Raw genomic sequence first — 16,857 nt, forward strand, 5'->3', positions numbered from 1 at the left:
CCCTCCCTCCCTGTCTCTTTATTCTAAATCATTAAAAATATTTTTTTGAAAAAATCCAATTATATACTATCTAGAAGAAAGTAACTCTGGATATAAATATATAGGCAGGCTGAAAGTGTAATGATGGGAAAACATTAATCCATACAAATGATAATCTAAAGGAAGCATTGGTCATTGACTTGTATGAGACAAAACAGACTTTTAGTACAGCACTGTCAAAAAAGACAAGGATATTATATAATAAAAGGGTTAAATTACCATAAAACATGACATTTATGAGCATATATAAGATACTTCAAATAGTTCATGGAAATATAGAATTAAACATTTATTTTAATTCAATTATTTGAAATCCATGTGTAATTTTCCAAATATGCATTTTTCATGAACTTTTTGAGTAACCATTCTATATACTCAATAGCAGAACACCCACATACATGAAACAACATTGAGATAACTGAAGAGAATTGTTCATAAACAATAGTAATATATTTCAGCACCATACTTTTCATAAGGAAAACATCAATCTGATAGCCAATTAAAAAGAAGGATAACTCCAAAAATAGTATAGATCAATTGTATATAAAGGATATACAGAATATTCTACCACCAACATCAAAATATGTTTTGTTCTGAAGTGCACACAGACTATTTTACAAAATAGCTCACGTTAGCTGTAAACCTACTCTTTTTTTATTTTTTAATTTAATTATATTTAATGAACATAAATTTCCAAAGTACAGCTTATGGATTACAATAGCTTCCCACCCCATAACTTCCCTCCCACCCACAACACTCCCCTCTCCCACTCTCTCTCCCCTTCCATTCACATCAAGATTAATTTTCAATTATCTTTATATACAGAAGATCACTTTAGCATACATTAAGTAAAGATTTCAACAGTTTGCACTCACACAGAAAAACAAAGTGTAAAATATTGTTTCAGTACTAGTTATAGCGTTACTTCACTTTGGACAACACACTAAGGACAGATCCCACATGAGAAGTAAGTACGCAGTGACTCCTGTTGTTGACTTAACAATTTGACACTCTTGTTTATGGCGTCAGTAATCTCCCTAGGCTCTAGTCATGAGTTGCCAAGGTTATGGAAGCCTTTTGAGTTCGCCAACTTCGATCTTCTTCCGACAGGGTCATAGTCAAAGTGGAAGTTCTCTCCTCCCTTCAGAGAAAGGTACCTCCTTCTTTGATGGCCCCGTTCTTTCCACTGGGATCTCACTCACAGAGATCTTCCATTTAGGTCCTTTTTTTTTTTTCCAGGGTGTCTTGGCTTTCCATGCTTAAAATACTCTCATGGGTTCTTCAGCCAGATCCGAATGCCTTAAGGACTGATTCTGAGGCCAGAGTGCTATTTGGGACATCTGCCATTCTATGAGTCTGCTGTGTATCCCGCTTACCATGATGGATCGTTCTCTCCCTTTTTTATTCTATCAGCTAGTATTTGCAGACACTATTCTTGTTTATGTGATCCCTTTGGTTCTTAATCCTATCATTATGATCAATTGTGAATGGAAATTGATCACTGGGACTAATGAGATGGCATTTGGTACATGACACCTTGATGGGATTGAATTGGAATCCCCTGGCACGTTTCTAACTCCACCACTTGGGGCAAGTCCTATTGAGCGTTTCCCAAATTGTACATCTCCTCCCTCTCTTATTCCCACTCTTATATTTAACAGGGATCATTTTTCAGTTAAAATTTTAACACCTAAGAATAATTGTGTGTTAATCACAGAGTTCAACCAATAGTACTAGAACAAAACAAAGAGAAAATACTAAAAAGGATAAAGTATTACATTGTACATCAACAGTCAGGACAAGAGCTGATCAAGTCACTGTTTCTCATAGTGTCCATTTCACTTCAACAAGTTTCCCCTTTGGTGCTCAGTTAGTTGTCGCCGATCAGGGAGAACATATGGTATTTGTCCCTTTGGGACTGGCTTAATTCACTCAGCATAATGTTTTCCAGATTCCTCCATCTTGTTGCAAATGACTGGATTTCATTGTTTTTGACTGCTGTATAGTATTCTATAGAGTACATGTCCCATAATTTCTTTATCCAGTCTACTGTAGATGGGCATTTGGGTTGGTTCCAGGTCTTAGCTATTGTGAATTGAGCTGCAATAAACATTAAGGTGCAGACAGCTTTTTTTTTTTTTTTTGCAATTTCATTTCCTCTGGGTAAATTCCAAAGAGTGGGATGGCTGGGTTGAATGGTAGGGTTATATTCAGGTTTCTGAGGAATCTCCAGACTGCCTTCCATAGTGGCTTAACCAATTTGTATTCCCACCAACAGTGGGTTAGTGTCCCTTTTTCCCCACATCCTCTCCAGCATGTGTTATTGGTATATTTCTGAATGTGAGCCATTCTAACTGGGGTGAGGTGGAACCTCATTGTGGTTTTGATTTGCATTTCCCTGATTGCTAGTGATCTTGAACATTTTTTCATGTGTCTGTTGGCCATTTGGATTTCCTCTTTTGAAAAATGTCTATTGAGGTCCTTGGCCCATCTCTTAAGTGGGTTGTTTGTTTTGATGTTGTGGAGTTTCTTGATTTCTTTGTAGATTCTGGTTATCAACCCTTTATCAGTTGCATAGTTTGCAAATATTTTTTTCCCATTCTGTTGGTTGCCTCTTCACTTTACTGACTGTTTCTTTTGCAGTACAGAAACTTCTCAATTTGATGCAATCCCAGATATTAATTTTGGCTTTGAGTGCCTGTGCTTCTGGGGTTTTTTCCAAGAAGTCTCTGCCAGTACCTACATCTTGCAGAATTTCTCCAATGCTCTCTAATAATTTGATGGTGTTGGTTCATAGATTTAAGTCTTTAATCCATGTTGAGTGAATTTTTGTGAAAGGTGAAAGGTAGGGGTCTTGCTTCATGATTCTTCACGTGGAAATCCAATTTTCCCAGCACCATTTATTGAATAGACTGCCCTTACTCCAGGGATTGTTTTTGGATCCTTGATCAAATATAAGTTGGCTGTAGAAGTTTGGATTGATTTCTGGCGTTTCTATTCTGTTCCATTGGTCTATCCATCTGTTTCTATACCAGTACCATGAGACAGAAATCGAAACAGTAATAAAGGCCCTCCCAACAAAGAAAAGCCCAGGAGCAGATGGATTCACTGCTGAATTCTACCTGACATTTAAAGAAGAACTAATTCCAATTCTTCTTAAACTATTCAGAACAATCGAAAAAGAGGGAATCAGGGAATCCTCACAAATTCTTTTTATGAAGCCAGTATCACCTTAATTCCTAAGCCGGAAAAAGATGCAGCATTGAAAGAGAATTACAGACCAATATCTCTGACGAACATAGATGCAAAAATCCTCAATAAAATTCTCACCAATAGAATGCAACAACACATCAGAAAGATCATCCACCCAGAGCAAGTGGGATTTATCCCTGGCATGCAGGGATGGTTCAATGTGTGCAAAACAATCAACGTGATACACCACATTAACAGACTGCAGAAGAAAAACCATATGATTATCTCAATAGACGCCAAGAAAGCATTTGATAAAATACAACACCCTTTTATGATGAAAACTCTAAGCAAACTGGGTATGGAAGGAACATTCCTCAGTACAATCAAAGCAATTTATGAAAAAACCATGGCCAACATCCTATTGAATGGGGAAAAGTTGGAAGCATTTCCACTGAGATCTGGTACCAGACAGGGATGCCCACTCTCACCACTGCTATTCAATATAGTTCTGGAAGTTTTAGCCAGAGCCATGAGGCAAGAAAAAGAAATTAAAGGGATACAAATTGGGAAGGAAGAAGTCAAACTATCCCTCTTTGCAGATGATATGATTCTTTATTTAGGGGATCCAAAGAACTCTACTAAGAGACTATTGGAACTCATAGAAGAGTTTGGCAAAGTAGCAGGGTATAAAATCAATGCACAAAAATCAACAGCCTTTGTATACACAGGCAATGCCACGGCTGAGGAAGAACTTCTAGGATCAATCCCATTCACAATAGCTACAAAAACAATCAAATAACTTGGAATAAACTTAACCAAGGACGTTAAGGATCTCTATGATGAAAATTACAAAACCTTAAAGAAAGAAATAGAAGAGGATACCAAAAAATGGAAAAATCTTCCATGCTCATGGATTAGAAGAATCAATATCATCAAAATGTCCATTCTCCCAAAAGCAATTTACAGATTCAATGCAATACCAATCTAAATACCAAAGACATTCTTCTCAGATCTGGAAAAAATGATGCTGAAATTCATATGGAGATGCAGGAGACCTCGAATAGCTAAAGCAATCTTGTACAACAAAAACAAAGCCGGAGGCATCACAATACCAGATTTCAGGGCATACTACAGGGCAGTTGCTATCGTAAACCTACTCTTAATACATTTAAACAAAAATCTTTTCCAATCACAGGAATGAAATCAGAAATCAATAGCTAAAGGAAAGCAGGATAATTCACAAATACTTGTATATTTAACAATACATCTTTAAAGAGCAAGTGAGTCAAAGAAGAAATCACAAGTTAAAAGAATATATTTTGATACAAATAAAACAAAGCAATATACCAAAACTTGTACAATGCAGCAAAAGCAGTAGTAAGAAGGGATGTTATCATAGTAAATGCCTACCTTATAAAAGAAGAAAGATTTAAAATCAATAACACAAGTTTACTTCTCAATGAACAAGAGGAAGAACTAAATCAAAAGTTAGCAGAAGAGGGGCCAGCACTTTGGCAGAGCAAGTGAAGCCACCACCAGCAGTGCCAGCATCCCATTTGGCCGCTGGTTTGAGTCCCAGCTATTCCACTTCTGATCCAGCTCTCTGCTGTGGACTGGGAAACAAGTAGGAGATGACCCAAGTCCTTGGGCCCCTGCACCCACATGGGAGACCTGGAGGAAGCTCCTGGCTTCACATCAGTGCAGCTCAGCCATTGTGGCCATCTGGGGAGTGAGCCAGTGGATAGAAGACCTCTCTCTCTCTCTATCTGCCTTTGCCTCTGCCTCTCTGTGACTCTGCCTTTCAAATAAATAAATAAATCATTTTTAAAAAAGTAAAAGCAAGGAAATAAGTATTTATACAAGTTTATATATAGTATTTATATAAATATTTATATAAAATAAGTATGTAATATATGCACTGTGGTAGAGAACAAAAGAGCAATAGAAAGAAAGTCAACAGAGATGAGAGTTGTTGCTTTGTAAAGATCAGCATTCAACAAACCCTTAACTACACTAAGGAAAACAGAGGAAAAATTGACAAAAATCAGAAATAAAAGAGAAGACATTACAACTAATGCACCAGAAATAAAAATTATAAGAAACTACTTCAGATAATATACCAACAAATTAAATAACCTAGAAGAAATGGATAGATTCCTAGAAATATATAACCTACCAAGAGTGAATCATGAAGAAGCAGAAAATCTGAATATACCAATAAAGAATAAGAGGGTTGAATTAGTAATCAAAACTCTCTTAAGACAGAAATGTGGGGCAGGCGTTGTGGCACAGTGGGTTAAAGCCCTGGCCTGAAGCACTGGCATCCCATTTTGGGTGCCAGTTCTAGTCCTGGCTGCTCCTCTTCAGATCCAGCTCTCTGCTATGGCCTTGGATTGCAGTACAAGATGGCCCAAGTCTCTGGGCCCCTGAACCCAAATGGGAGACCTGGAAGAAGCTCCTGGCTCCTGGCTTCAGATCGGCACAGCTCTGGCCATTGCAGCCATCTGGGGAGTGAACCAGCAGATGGATGATCTCTCTCTCTCTGTCTCTACCTCTCTCTGTAACTCTGTCTTTCAAGTAAAATCTTAAAAGAAAAAAGAAATGCATAAACCTAGATGGCTTCACTGTAAGATTCTACCAAACATTTAAAGAATTAAAACTAATGCTTCTCAAACTCTTAGAAAAATCGAAGGAGGAAACACTTCCTAATGCAATTCAACTAACTGGCATTGTCCTAATAACAAATTCAAACAAAGATACTGTGAGGAAACAAAGTACAAATCAAATTCCCTGACAAATATTGATGAAACTCCTCATCAAAATACTAGCAAAGCAAATTGCACAACCTATTAAGAAGACTATACATCATGACCAAGTAGCCTGCATTCTTGCAGTCTGAGGATAAATAAATGTACATATGAAAAGCATTCACTGCAATACATTGCATTGACAGAATGAAGGACAAATACCATATAATCATTTCAATTTATGCAAAAAAGCATTTGACAAAATTCAACACTGTCTCATAATAAATACTAAACAAGCTAGGAATAGATAGAATTGTCTAAGCATAATTAAGTTCATATGCAAAAAGTAGAAAGCCAACATCATTTTCAAGGCTGAAAATCTGAAAGCATCCCCTTTCAAATCACAAACAAGGGCAAAAGCAGGAGTTGCTCAATAGTTGTAGCTTGGCAAGAAGAAAAATTTCTAGAGATCTGTTGCACAACATTGTGTGTAGTTAACAGTTCTGCAATTCCGTGCTGAATTCTAGATAACTGCTTCACAGACTTACTCTTTACCTCAGTAACACTTTAAGCTGTGTTTAACCTGCTCCTGAACCCACCCAGTATGCTTCAAGTTTTACTGTTTTTTTTCCTCTATAAACTTTTTCTCTTTATTTTTAAATTTTTTTAAAAATGAACAAATTTCGTGTATTTCATATATACAGATTTAGTATAGTAATACTCCCCTCCATACCCCTTCCCACCCACGCTCTCACTTTCTGCTTCCTGCATATCCCATTATTTCCTTCAGTTTTTACAATGATCTACTCTCTTTTTTGTATGGATAAGGTTTATCATACACTAAGTAAAGAATTCAACAAATAGTAAGAAGGAAAACAAAAGCTTCCTCAACAGTAGAGATGAGCACTATAAATAATCATCTAATCTCAAAATGTCAATTTCACTCATTTATATTACATTTTTTGGTACTCTATTAGGTACCAGAAATCAGAGAAAACATATGGTTTTTGTCTTTTGGGACTGTTGTATTTCACTAAGTGTAATGGTTTCCAGTTCCATCTATTTTGCTGCAAAAGACAGAATTTTATTATTTTTATGGGTGAGTAATATTCCATTTCCTTATCCAGTCATCAACTGATGGACATCTAGGATGATTCTATTATCTTAGCTATTGTGAATTGAGTTGCAATAAACATAGGGGTACAGATATCTCTTTCATATGCTGACTTCATTTCCTTTGGATAAATTCCCAGGAGTGGGATTGCTGGGTCATATAGTATATTTATTTTCAGCTTTTTGAGGTATATTCATATTGTCTTCCACAATAGCTTTACTAGTTTAAATTCCTACCTACAGTGTATTAAGGTACCTTTTTCCCCACATCCTCGCCAGCATTTATTGTTTGATTATTTCTGCATGAGAACCATTCTAACTGGGGTGAGGTGACACTGCATTGTGGTTTTGATTTGCATTTCCTTTTTGGTTAGTGATCCTGAGCATTTTTTCATGTGTCTGTTGACTATTTGAATTTCATCTTTTGAAAAATGCCTGTGGAAGTCCTTTGCTTGTTTCTTAACGGTATTGTTTTGTTGCTGAGTTTCTTGAGCTCTTTGTAGATTCTGGATATTAACCCTTTACCAGCTCCATAGTTTGGAAATATTTTAACCCATTCTGTCATTTGCCTCTTTGATTTGTTAAGTGTTTCCTTTGCAGTGCATAAGCTTCTTAGCTTTGTGTAACCCACTTGTCCATTTTTTGCTTTTATTGCCAGTGCCTCTGGTATCTTTTCCAAGAAGTCTTTGCCTATGTCAATGTCTTGCAAAGTTTCCCAATGTTCTCCCTTAGTAATTTGATGTTAACAGGCTGATTTAGATTCTTGATCAATTCTGAGTTGATTTTTGTATAAGGTATAGGGTAGAACTTCCTGCTTCTACATGTAGAGAAACACTTTTCCCAGCACCATTTGTTGCAGAGACTGTCCTTTCTCCAGGGATTGATTTTTAGCTCCTTTTCTCAAAGATTAGTTGGATGTAGAATGTGGATGGATTTCTGGAGTTTCTGTTCTGTTCCATTGGTCTATAAGGCTGTTTTTGTGCCAATGCCAGGCTGTTTTGATGATAACTGATTTGTAGTATGTCTTCAAATCTGGGATTTTGAGGCCTCCAGCTTTGTTTCTGTTGTGTAAGATTGCTTTAGCTACTTAGGGTCTCTTCTATTTCTGTATGAATTTTACATCATTTTTTTCTAGATCTGCAACGAATGTCGTTGGTATTTCAGTTGGAATCACATTAAATCTGTAAATGGCTTTTGGTAGTGTGGATATTTTGATTATATTAATTCCATGAGTATAGAAGACTTTTCCAGTTTTCGGGGTCTTCTATTTCTTTCTTTAATGTTTTATGATTTTCATTGTAGAGATCTTTGACATTCTTGGTTAAATTTATTTCAAATTATTTATTTAATTTTTGGTAGCTATTGTGAATGGGATTGATCTTAGCAGTTCTTTCTCAGTCATGGCATTGTCTGTGTATACAAAGGGTATTGATTTTTGTTTGTTAATTTTATATCCTACAACTTTACCAAACTCTCGTATGAGTCTTTTAATAGATTCTTTTGGATCCCCTATATATAGTATTATATAATCTGCAAACAGAGATAATTTGATTTCCTCCTTTCCAGTTTGTACACCTTTGATTTTTTTTCTTACCTAATGGCTCTTGCTAAAATGTCCAGAACTATACTGAATAACAGCAGTGAAAGTGGGCATCCTTGTTTGGTTCCAGATCTCACTGGAATTGCTTCCAACTTTTCCCTATTCAATAAGATACTGGCTGTGGGTTTGTCATATATTGCCTTAACTGTGTTGAGGAATGTTCCTTCTGCAACCGATTTGCTTATAGTTTTTATCATGAAAGGAAGTTTTATTTTATCAAATGCTTTCTCTGCATCTATTGAGATAATCATATGATTATTATTATTCAATTTGTTAATATGATATATCACATTCATTGATTTTCATATGTTGAACCATCCCTGTATACCAGGGATAAATCTCACTTGGTCCAGGTGAATGATCTGTCTGATTTGTTCTTGGATTTGATTAGCTAGTATCATGTTAAGGATTTCTGCATCTGTGTTCATCAGTGATACTGGTCTGTAGTTCACCTTTCTTTGTGTATTTTTTTCTGACTATGGAATTAAGGTAATGCTGGCCTCATAGATGGAGTTTGGGAGCATTCCTCCCTTTCAGTGTTTTGAAAAGCTTGAGAAGATTGGAATTAATTCTTCTTTAAATGTTGGCTAGATTTCAGCAGTAAAGCCATCTAGTCCTGGGCTTGTCTTTGTTGGGAGGTTATTTATTACTGATTCATTCTCTGTCTTGGTTATTTGTTTAGGTTTTTAATGCCTTTATGACTTCAATAGAGAGATTGTATGTGTCTAGGAATCTATCCATTCCTTCTAGATTTTCCAATTTGTGGAATATAGCTGCTTGTAGTAATTACTGATGATTCTTTTTATTTCTGTGGTATCCATTTTAATATATCCTTTTTCATCTCTGATTTTAGTAATTTGGGTCTTCCCCCTCCCTTTTTTTGGTTAAGTGAGTCAATGGTGTAGCATGTTTGTTGAGTTTTTTTAAGAAATTAGCTTTTAATTTCACTGATCATTTGTATTTTTGTTTCAATTTTGTTTTCTTCTTCTCTAAGTTTAATTATTTTTTTCTCCTACTAATTTTAGGTTTGATTTGTTGTTGTTTTTCTAGGTCTTTGAGATGAATTGATAACTCATTTAGCATTTCCAGATTATTGATATAGGCATTAATTGCTATAAACTTCCCTGTTAACATTGTTTTTGCTGTATTTTAGAAGTTTTGATATGTTATATTGTCATCATCTTTCATTTCCAGGAATTTTTGGATTTCCCTTTTTATATCTTCTGTGAATGACTCTCCACTCAGGAGTGTGTTGTTCAGTTTCCATGTGTTATCATATTTTGTAGATATTCTGATATGGTTAGCATATTTGGTAGAGATTCTGTCATGGTGAAGACCTTTTCTGGTCATGTATTACGAGTACTGTGTGCTTCCTGTACTTGGACTTCTCTTTCTTTATCCAAATTAGGGAGGTTTTTCCATTATTTTTTCACGAATAGGCCTTCTAATCCATTCTCTCTTTCCATACCACATGTTGGTTATTTGATAATATCCCATAAATCTTGAATGTTGTTTTTAATTTTTCTAATTATTTCTCCTCCTCCTCCTCTTTCTCCTTCCATCTTTCTTTCTCTGTCCCTATCCCTATCCCTATCCCTATCCCTATCCCTATCCCTATCTCTATCTCTATCCTACCTCACCTCACCTCACTTCACCTCACCTCACCTTAGATCATTTCAGTGAGATATTTCCAATGATTTGTCTTCCAGCTTGGATATTCGTTCTCTGCCTCACCAAGTCTGTTGTTAAGGCTTTCCACTTTAATGTATTGATCTATTGAATTCTTCATTTCTAATATTTCAGTTCAATTTCTCTTCAAAAATAAAATCTCACAGGAAAATTTTTCATCCATGTCATGTATGGAGTCCTTTAACTTATGAAATTGCTTCTAATTATTTCTGAGTAATCATATGATCATTCGTTTGAATTTCCTTTCAGGCATTTCACCAATCTCTTCTTTATTACATTCTAATATTGAAGCATTGTGTTTCTTTGGAGGAGTCATGTTGTCATCCTTGTTTCTTTAATTTCTTTTTTTATCTTTAGGTATTTGTGGAAATACTCATTGTTTTTCTCCTCTGATGGGTTTTATCTTTGAACTATGACTCTGGAGCTTAGTGTAATACGTACTCTTTCAGTGAATACCCAGAGGTGTGTGCTAGGTAGGGCCAGGGAGCTCTCATCAGCGCTCAAGTGTGGGGTGAGAATCCAGGATGACACCTAAGGTAAGCGTGGTAAATCTCTATTATCATCAGGAGAGATGATACGATGACACCTGTTGGCATAATCACAACCTCACTTCCTCTTTTCCAAGGTGATCAGTGACTGGGATTAGCACATACTGGGTACAACCCCCATACATGCCAGCACATGAACAACACAAAGGATCTGTTTGGTCCTTACACAGAGCAAGAAGAGCAAGGAACCCTCTGCAGTAACCGACCATATGCCACCAGGAAGCTCTGAGCCTCTGACACCAGACACAGTAATTGTCTGGAGACCAAGCTATACACAGTACCCTGTCGTGCAGTCTCAGAATTCCCGTAGTCACAACACACAAAGCTTCCACAGTCATGGCACACAGACGATCTTAGCTCTGCGCGCCTGCCCTGTCCACAGAGTGAGCAGAGACATTTCCAGAGTCAGCTGCCGGCGGGTGCTCTGCTTTGGCAGTTTGAGCCTGTGATACGTTTAAAAGATGGAACACCTCACAGTTCCTACGTGGGTTCCCAGCCCCTTTCACCCCTTCTAGCCAGACTCAAAGTCAGTGGGAAATGCAGCTTTTCCCCTCTGATAAAATCCCCTGGTCACAGGAGTGCACAAGAGCCGCTGCAGCCTCCACTGGTGTCAAAACGGTGCCTTCTCCCCACCAGCTGCTGGGCACCCTTGTGGGGGCATGTGGAGAAAGAAATGTGCTTATCTTTTGCTGGATTAGGTGAGTACCCTGTTCCCCACTGGGGCTCCAGGTCAGACTCAAAGACAGGGTGGTCCACAAAGCTCTACCGCAGGCAAAATCACCAGTGGCATGGGCTACCTCAGTCTGCTCTCCCCTCACTCTCCAAAGCTGGCATCTTCTTTAGTTCCTAGCCGCAGGGGTTGCGAGAAGTGTATGTGCTCCTTGTGGGGTGTCCACACTTTCCGCAGCATTTCACGGCATTCTGCTTCCTTTTGTAGAATTTCCGCTACAAACTTCTCTCCAATTTCCCCTGGGGATGCACTCGCTATGCTTTTCTTCTGCTATTTCCTCTGTTTAGAAGCAGCATGTCATTCCCTGTTCAGCCGTCTTGGTGTCAGCTTCTGGTGCTGTCATTCTGACTTTGGGTTCCTTTTAATTCAGTTGAAATTGTTCTTCCTTTATCTTAAGCATCACTCACACACCCCTACGTAATCCAAAATTTCTGTATTTCTGGAGTAAGAAATTCTTTATGAATTAATGTCATCTTCCAATTTCTGAAGGATACGCAATACATCTACCAGTAATTGTAAAAACTGAGACAGATCATTAAGTGACTTGCCCACAATTAGTGGCAAAACTTGATTTTAGATACAAGTCTCTTAACACTTAATAGAATTCTCCTTGTGTTTCCTGAATAATGATGGCTGGGACTTATTTCCTCCAATGTTCCAAGACAAAGTGAATACAATCTTATCCATGAATTTCTCTTAATCTGTGCCATTCATATAGACTCCAGAATGTGCATGAATATGACAGGAAATACTTTCCTGTGAACTAAATTATTATTTTTAATGATCAAATATCTCTTATCAATAGGTATATTTTTCACATGCAAGTATACTGTATATATGTGATATAGATGACACATTTGAGTTTTAACTCTATACCAGATACTTTACTAACAGCTTAACCTGTACCTTTATGTAATTCTCACACTGATTTTTGATGATCAATGATAAGTCTGTTTCAGAGAAAAATGTTGTATGTTTCTGAATTTTAAAACTCTAAAGTTGGATAATCGCTTTTGCTGACACCTTACAAATGAGGAAACTATCACCATGTTTATGTTTATCCAAAGGATCTTCTAAGTAATAGAATTTGAACCTAGTCAGGCTGGCTTTAAAGCCTCATATTGATACCTAAAACTAATCAGTTGGATGAATGAAGTCTACATCTTTATGATGTCACCAAGATATGCAAATATTATGAAAAGCTAAAAAACTCCATGGAGTCCATAGTGCAACTAGGCAGAGTTAAAACTGTGCAAGCAACTATATAAAAGGTTGCTCAGATATCCATTCAAGGCACAGTTATTATGCATCTACTATAACTCAGATACTGTATTATGGGCTAAAAAGATAGAAAGGAACAAAGGAGGGAGAATGATCCCAATCTAACTTAGTGGAGGGACACAGTAAACACATAAGAGCAATAGGTCAGCTCTGGAGTGTGAAACAAGTTGAGCCCTTTTCTTGGAGAAAATAAAATAGAAGGGGCTAAGGATATTAGGGTTATTTTAGGATGGGAAAGGGAGCAATAAGTTATCGTTTTAAAGATTGTTCCAAGAAGATCCTGATGAAAAGAGGACATTTGAGCAAAGATCTGAAGACAATGAAGAAAATGGTCATGGGCATGAAGGCAGTTTTAAGAATGGACTCAGTAATTTGAATGAAAAGATTGAAGATCTATAGTCCATCAGTGCTGCCAATATTAAGTGATAGAAATACCTAGTGTATTGCTTGATAAAATTAGAATTGAAATATCTCAACATTTGGATTCTGAGCCATATCACTCAAATTTAAGAATGAATAAAACAGCTCTTGAAAAAAAAAAAAAAGACGAATAATGAGGTAAGTATAGAAACGTGGTAGGAGAGCCCAGATGATTGAATAGTGAGAAGTTGCACTGACTTCAGCAATAGAGAGATATCAGAAAAACAAAGGGGCCGGCGCTGCGGCTCACTAGGCTAATCCTCCATCTTGCGGCGCCGGCACACCAGGTTCCAGTCCCGGTCAGGGCGCCGGATTCTGTCCCGGTTGCCCCTCTTCCAGGCCAGCTCTCTGCTGTGGACAGGGAGTGCAGTGGAGGATGGCCCAAGTGCTTGGACCCTGCACCCCATGGGAGACCAGGAGAAGCACCTGGCTCCTGCCATCGGATCAGCACGGTGCACCGGCCACAGCACGCCAGCCATGACGGCCATTGGAGGGTGAACCAATGGCAAAGAAAGACCTTTCTCTCTGTCTCTCTCTCTCACTGTCCACTCTGCCTGTCAAAATAAATAAATAAATAATAAAATAAAAAAAAATAAAGAAAAACAAAGGAAGGACCACATTCCCAGGGAACTTACTGAGAAAAGTTTTCAGTGGAGAATGGACAGAACAGGAAAGAGGTTACTCCATGGGACGGTGAGGAGAGAGGACACATTGCTTCTGGCTGTGTTGTGAACCACCTCTTTCATTTCAGGTACCTAAGAAAACAAGAACAAACCAAACCCAAAGTAGAAGGAAAAGAAATGATAAATTTTAGAAAAAATAGAAATTTTTAAACTATGCAGAAAATCAATGAAATGAATGTTTTTTGAAAAAAATTTAAATTGATAACCTTTGGCCTAACTATCAAATAAACAAGCAAGATCCAAATTCATACAATTGGAAATTGAAAAAGATGATACAATTGATGGCACAAAAATACAAAGAATAATTAGGAATTATGACAAACAGCTATATGCCAACAAGAAATCTAGATGAGGTGGACAGATTGTGGGTGGGAAGGACGGTATGGGGGGAAGCCATTGTAATCCATAAGTCGTACTTTGGAAATTTATATTCATTAAATAAAAGTTTAAAAAAAAAAAAAGAAAAAGAAAACCTGAATAACCAATAACCAAGACTGAAATTGAATCAGTAATAGAGTCTCCCAAAAAGAAAATCCCAGGACCAGATGGTTTCATTGCTTAATTTTACCAAACTTTTAATGAAAACTAACATCAATTCTTCTTAAACTATTCAAAACAACTGAAAGAGAAGGAACCCGTTAACACTTAATATGAGAGCAGAATTACCTTAATTCCAAAACCGGAGAAAGATACCAAAAAAGAGAACCATAGACCAATATTCCTGATGAACATAGATGCAAAAGTCTTAAACAAAATACTAAAAAAAAATCAAACAACATATCACAAAGATTATCTACCCAGACCAAGTGGAATTATCCCAGTGATGCCAGGATGATTCGATATATGCAGATTAATAAAAATAATATATCACATCAACGAAAAGAAGGATTCAAAGCCATATGATTTTATTCATAGATGCAGAGAAAGCATTGATTAAACACACCATCCTTTCATAATAGAGAAAAAAAAAAAAAACCTTTAACAATTTTATATAGGGGCCAGCACTGTGGTGCAGCAGGTTAAAGCCCTGATCTGCAGTGCCAGCATCCCACATGGGTACCCGTTCAGGTTCCAGCTGCTCTGCTTCTGTTCCAGCTCCCTGTTAATGTGCCTGGGAAGCAGTGGATGATGACCCAAGACCTTGGGCTCCTGCACCCACGTGAGAGACCCAGAAGAAGCTCCTGGCTCCTGGTTTCAGATCAGTTGAGCTCTAGTCATTGTAACCATTTGGGGGAGTGAACCAGCCGATGGAAGACCTCTATCTCTCTGTGTCTCTACCTCTCTCTCAACTCTGTCTTTCAAATGAATAAAATAAATCTGTGTAAAACGAAGATACCTCAACATAATTAAATCAATAGATGATAAACTCACAGCCAGTATAATATTGAATGGGGAAAAGCTGGAAACATGTGCATGAAGATCCAGATCCAGACAAGGATGCACACTGTCACTACTATTATTCTATATATTTCTGGAAGTTGTTTAGTCATTAGGTAAGAAAAAAAATCAAAGTTTTACAAATTTGAAAGCAGAGAATAAAATTATCCCAGTGTGCAGATGATATGATCCTTTATATGGGGTAACCAAAAGCCTCAACTATGAGGCTATTATAATTCATAATAGAATTTGGCAGAATTACAGTATATAAAATTTACACACATAAATCAGTAACTTTTTTTATATATCAACAATGCTGTAGCTGAGAAAGAACTTGTAAGACCAGTCCCATTCATAATAGCAACAAGAGAAAAATTAAATACCTTGAGATAAGCTGAACCAGATGTGGAAGATCCCTATAATGAAATAAGACCCTGGAAGTACAGGCAATAAAAGCACAACAATTAAAGAGGATGGCTTCAAGCTAAGAAGATTTTTCACAATATAGGATACAAAATGTACAGGCAACTTCAGAATGGGAAACAATATTGCGAACTATGTATCCAATAAAGGATTAATACCCAGAATATAAGGAGCCCAAGTAACTCAACAACAATAAAACAATCCAATTAAGAAACGGGCAAAGAATATGAACAGGCATTTTTCAAAGGATGAAATACAACTTATCAATAGACAGGTGAAAAATGCTCAGAATGACTACCCATTAGGGAAATGCAAATGAAACCACATTGAGATATCATCACACTCCAGATGGAATGGCTATTATCCAAAAGTCAAAAAATAACAAATGCTGGAGAGGATGTGTAGAAGAAAATATCCTAACTCAGTGTTAGTTAGAATGTGAATTTGTATAACCATTATGAAAAGCAGTCAGGAGATGTCTCAGAAAACCAGAAATAGATCTGTCATATGACCCAGCTGTCCCACTTCTGGTAACATATCCAAAGGAAATGAAGTCAGCGTATGAAAGAGTTACTTGCATTCCCATTTTTACAGCAGTTCAACTCACAATTGCTACGATAAGGAATCAACCTAGCTGTCTATCAACCAATGATTGCATAAAGAAAATGCATTGCATAAACACACTGAAATATTAGTCAACCATAAAAATGATGAAGTCAAGATATGTGCAACAAAATGATGAAACTGGAGATTATTATGCTAAGTGAAATAAGCCAGACACAAAAAGACAAATATGATTTCCTCTTATCTGTGGTAGTTCACATATAGAGAGATTATTAAAAAAGTGGATTTCATTTCATTTGGTATATCAATAAATATTGCTTCACTGAATCATACTATGTAAATGACAATATATTCTTCCTTCTCACATTAAAAAAGAAGAAGAAATGAAGAGGGTCATTGTGAAGACTCTCGGGAAACTAAATGTTTTGTTCTTTTGATTCTGTGACTAGAA

At 36.9% G+C, this 16,857-nt stretch overlaps 1 pseudogene; it reads left to right on the forward strand.

Annotated features, from left to right (window-relative positions):
* The first annotated feature begins 13,492 nt into the window (after positions 1 to 13,492).
* LOC138845088 (large ribosomal subunit protein uL3-like) overlaps positions 13,493 to 16,857 on the forward strand; it is a 29,734-nt pseudogene continuing 26,369 nt past the window's right edge.

This window comes from Oryctolagus cuniculus, chromosome 13 (genome assembly GCF_964237555.1).
Source record: "Oryctolagus cuniculus chromosome 13, mOryCun1.1, whole genome shotgun sequence".
Lineage (NCBI taxonomy): Eukaryota > Metazoa > Chordata > Mammalia > Lagomorpha > Leporidae > Oryctolagus > Oryctolagus cuniculus.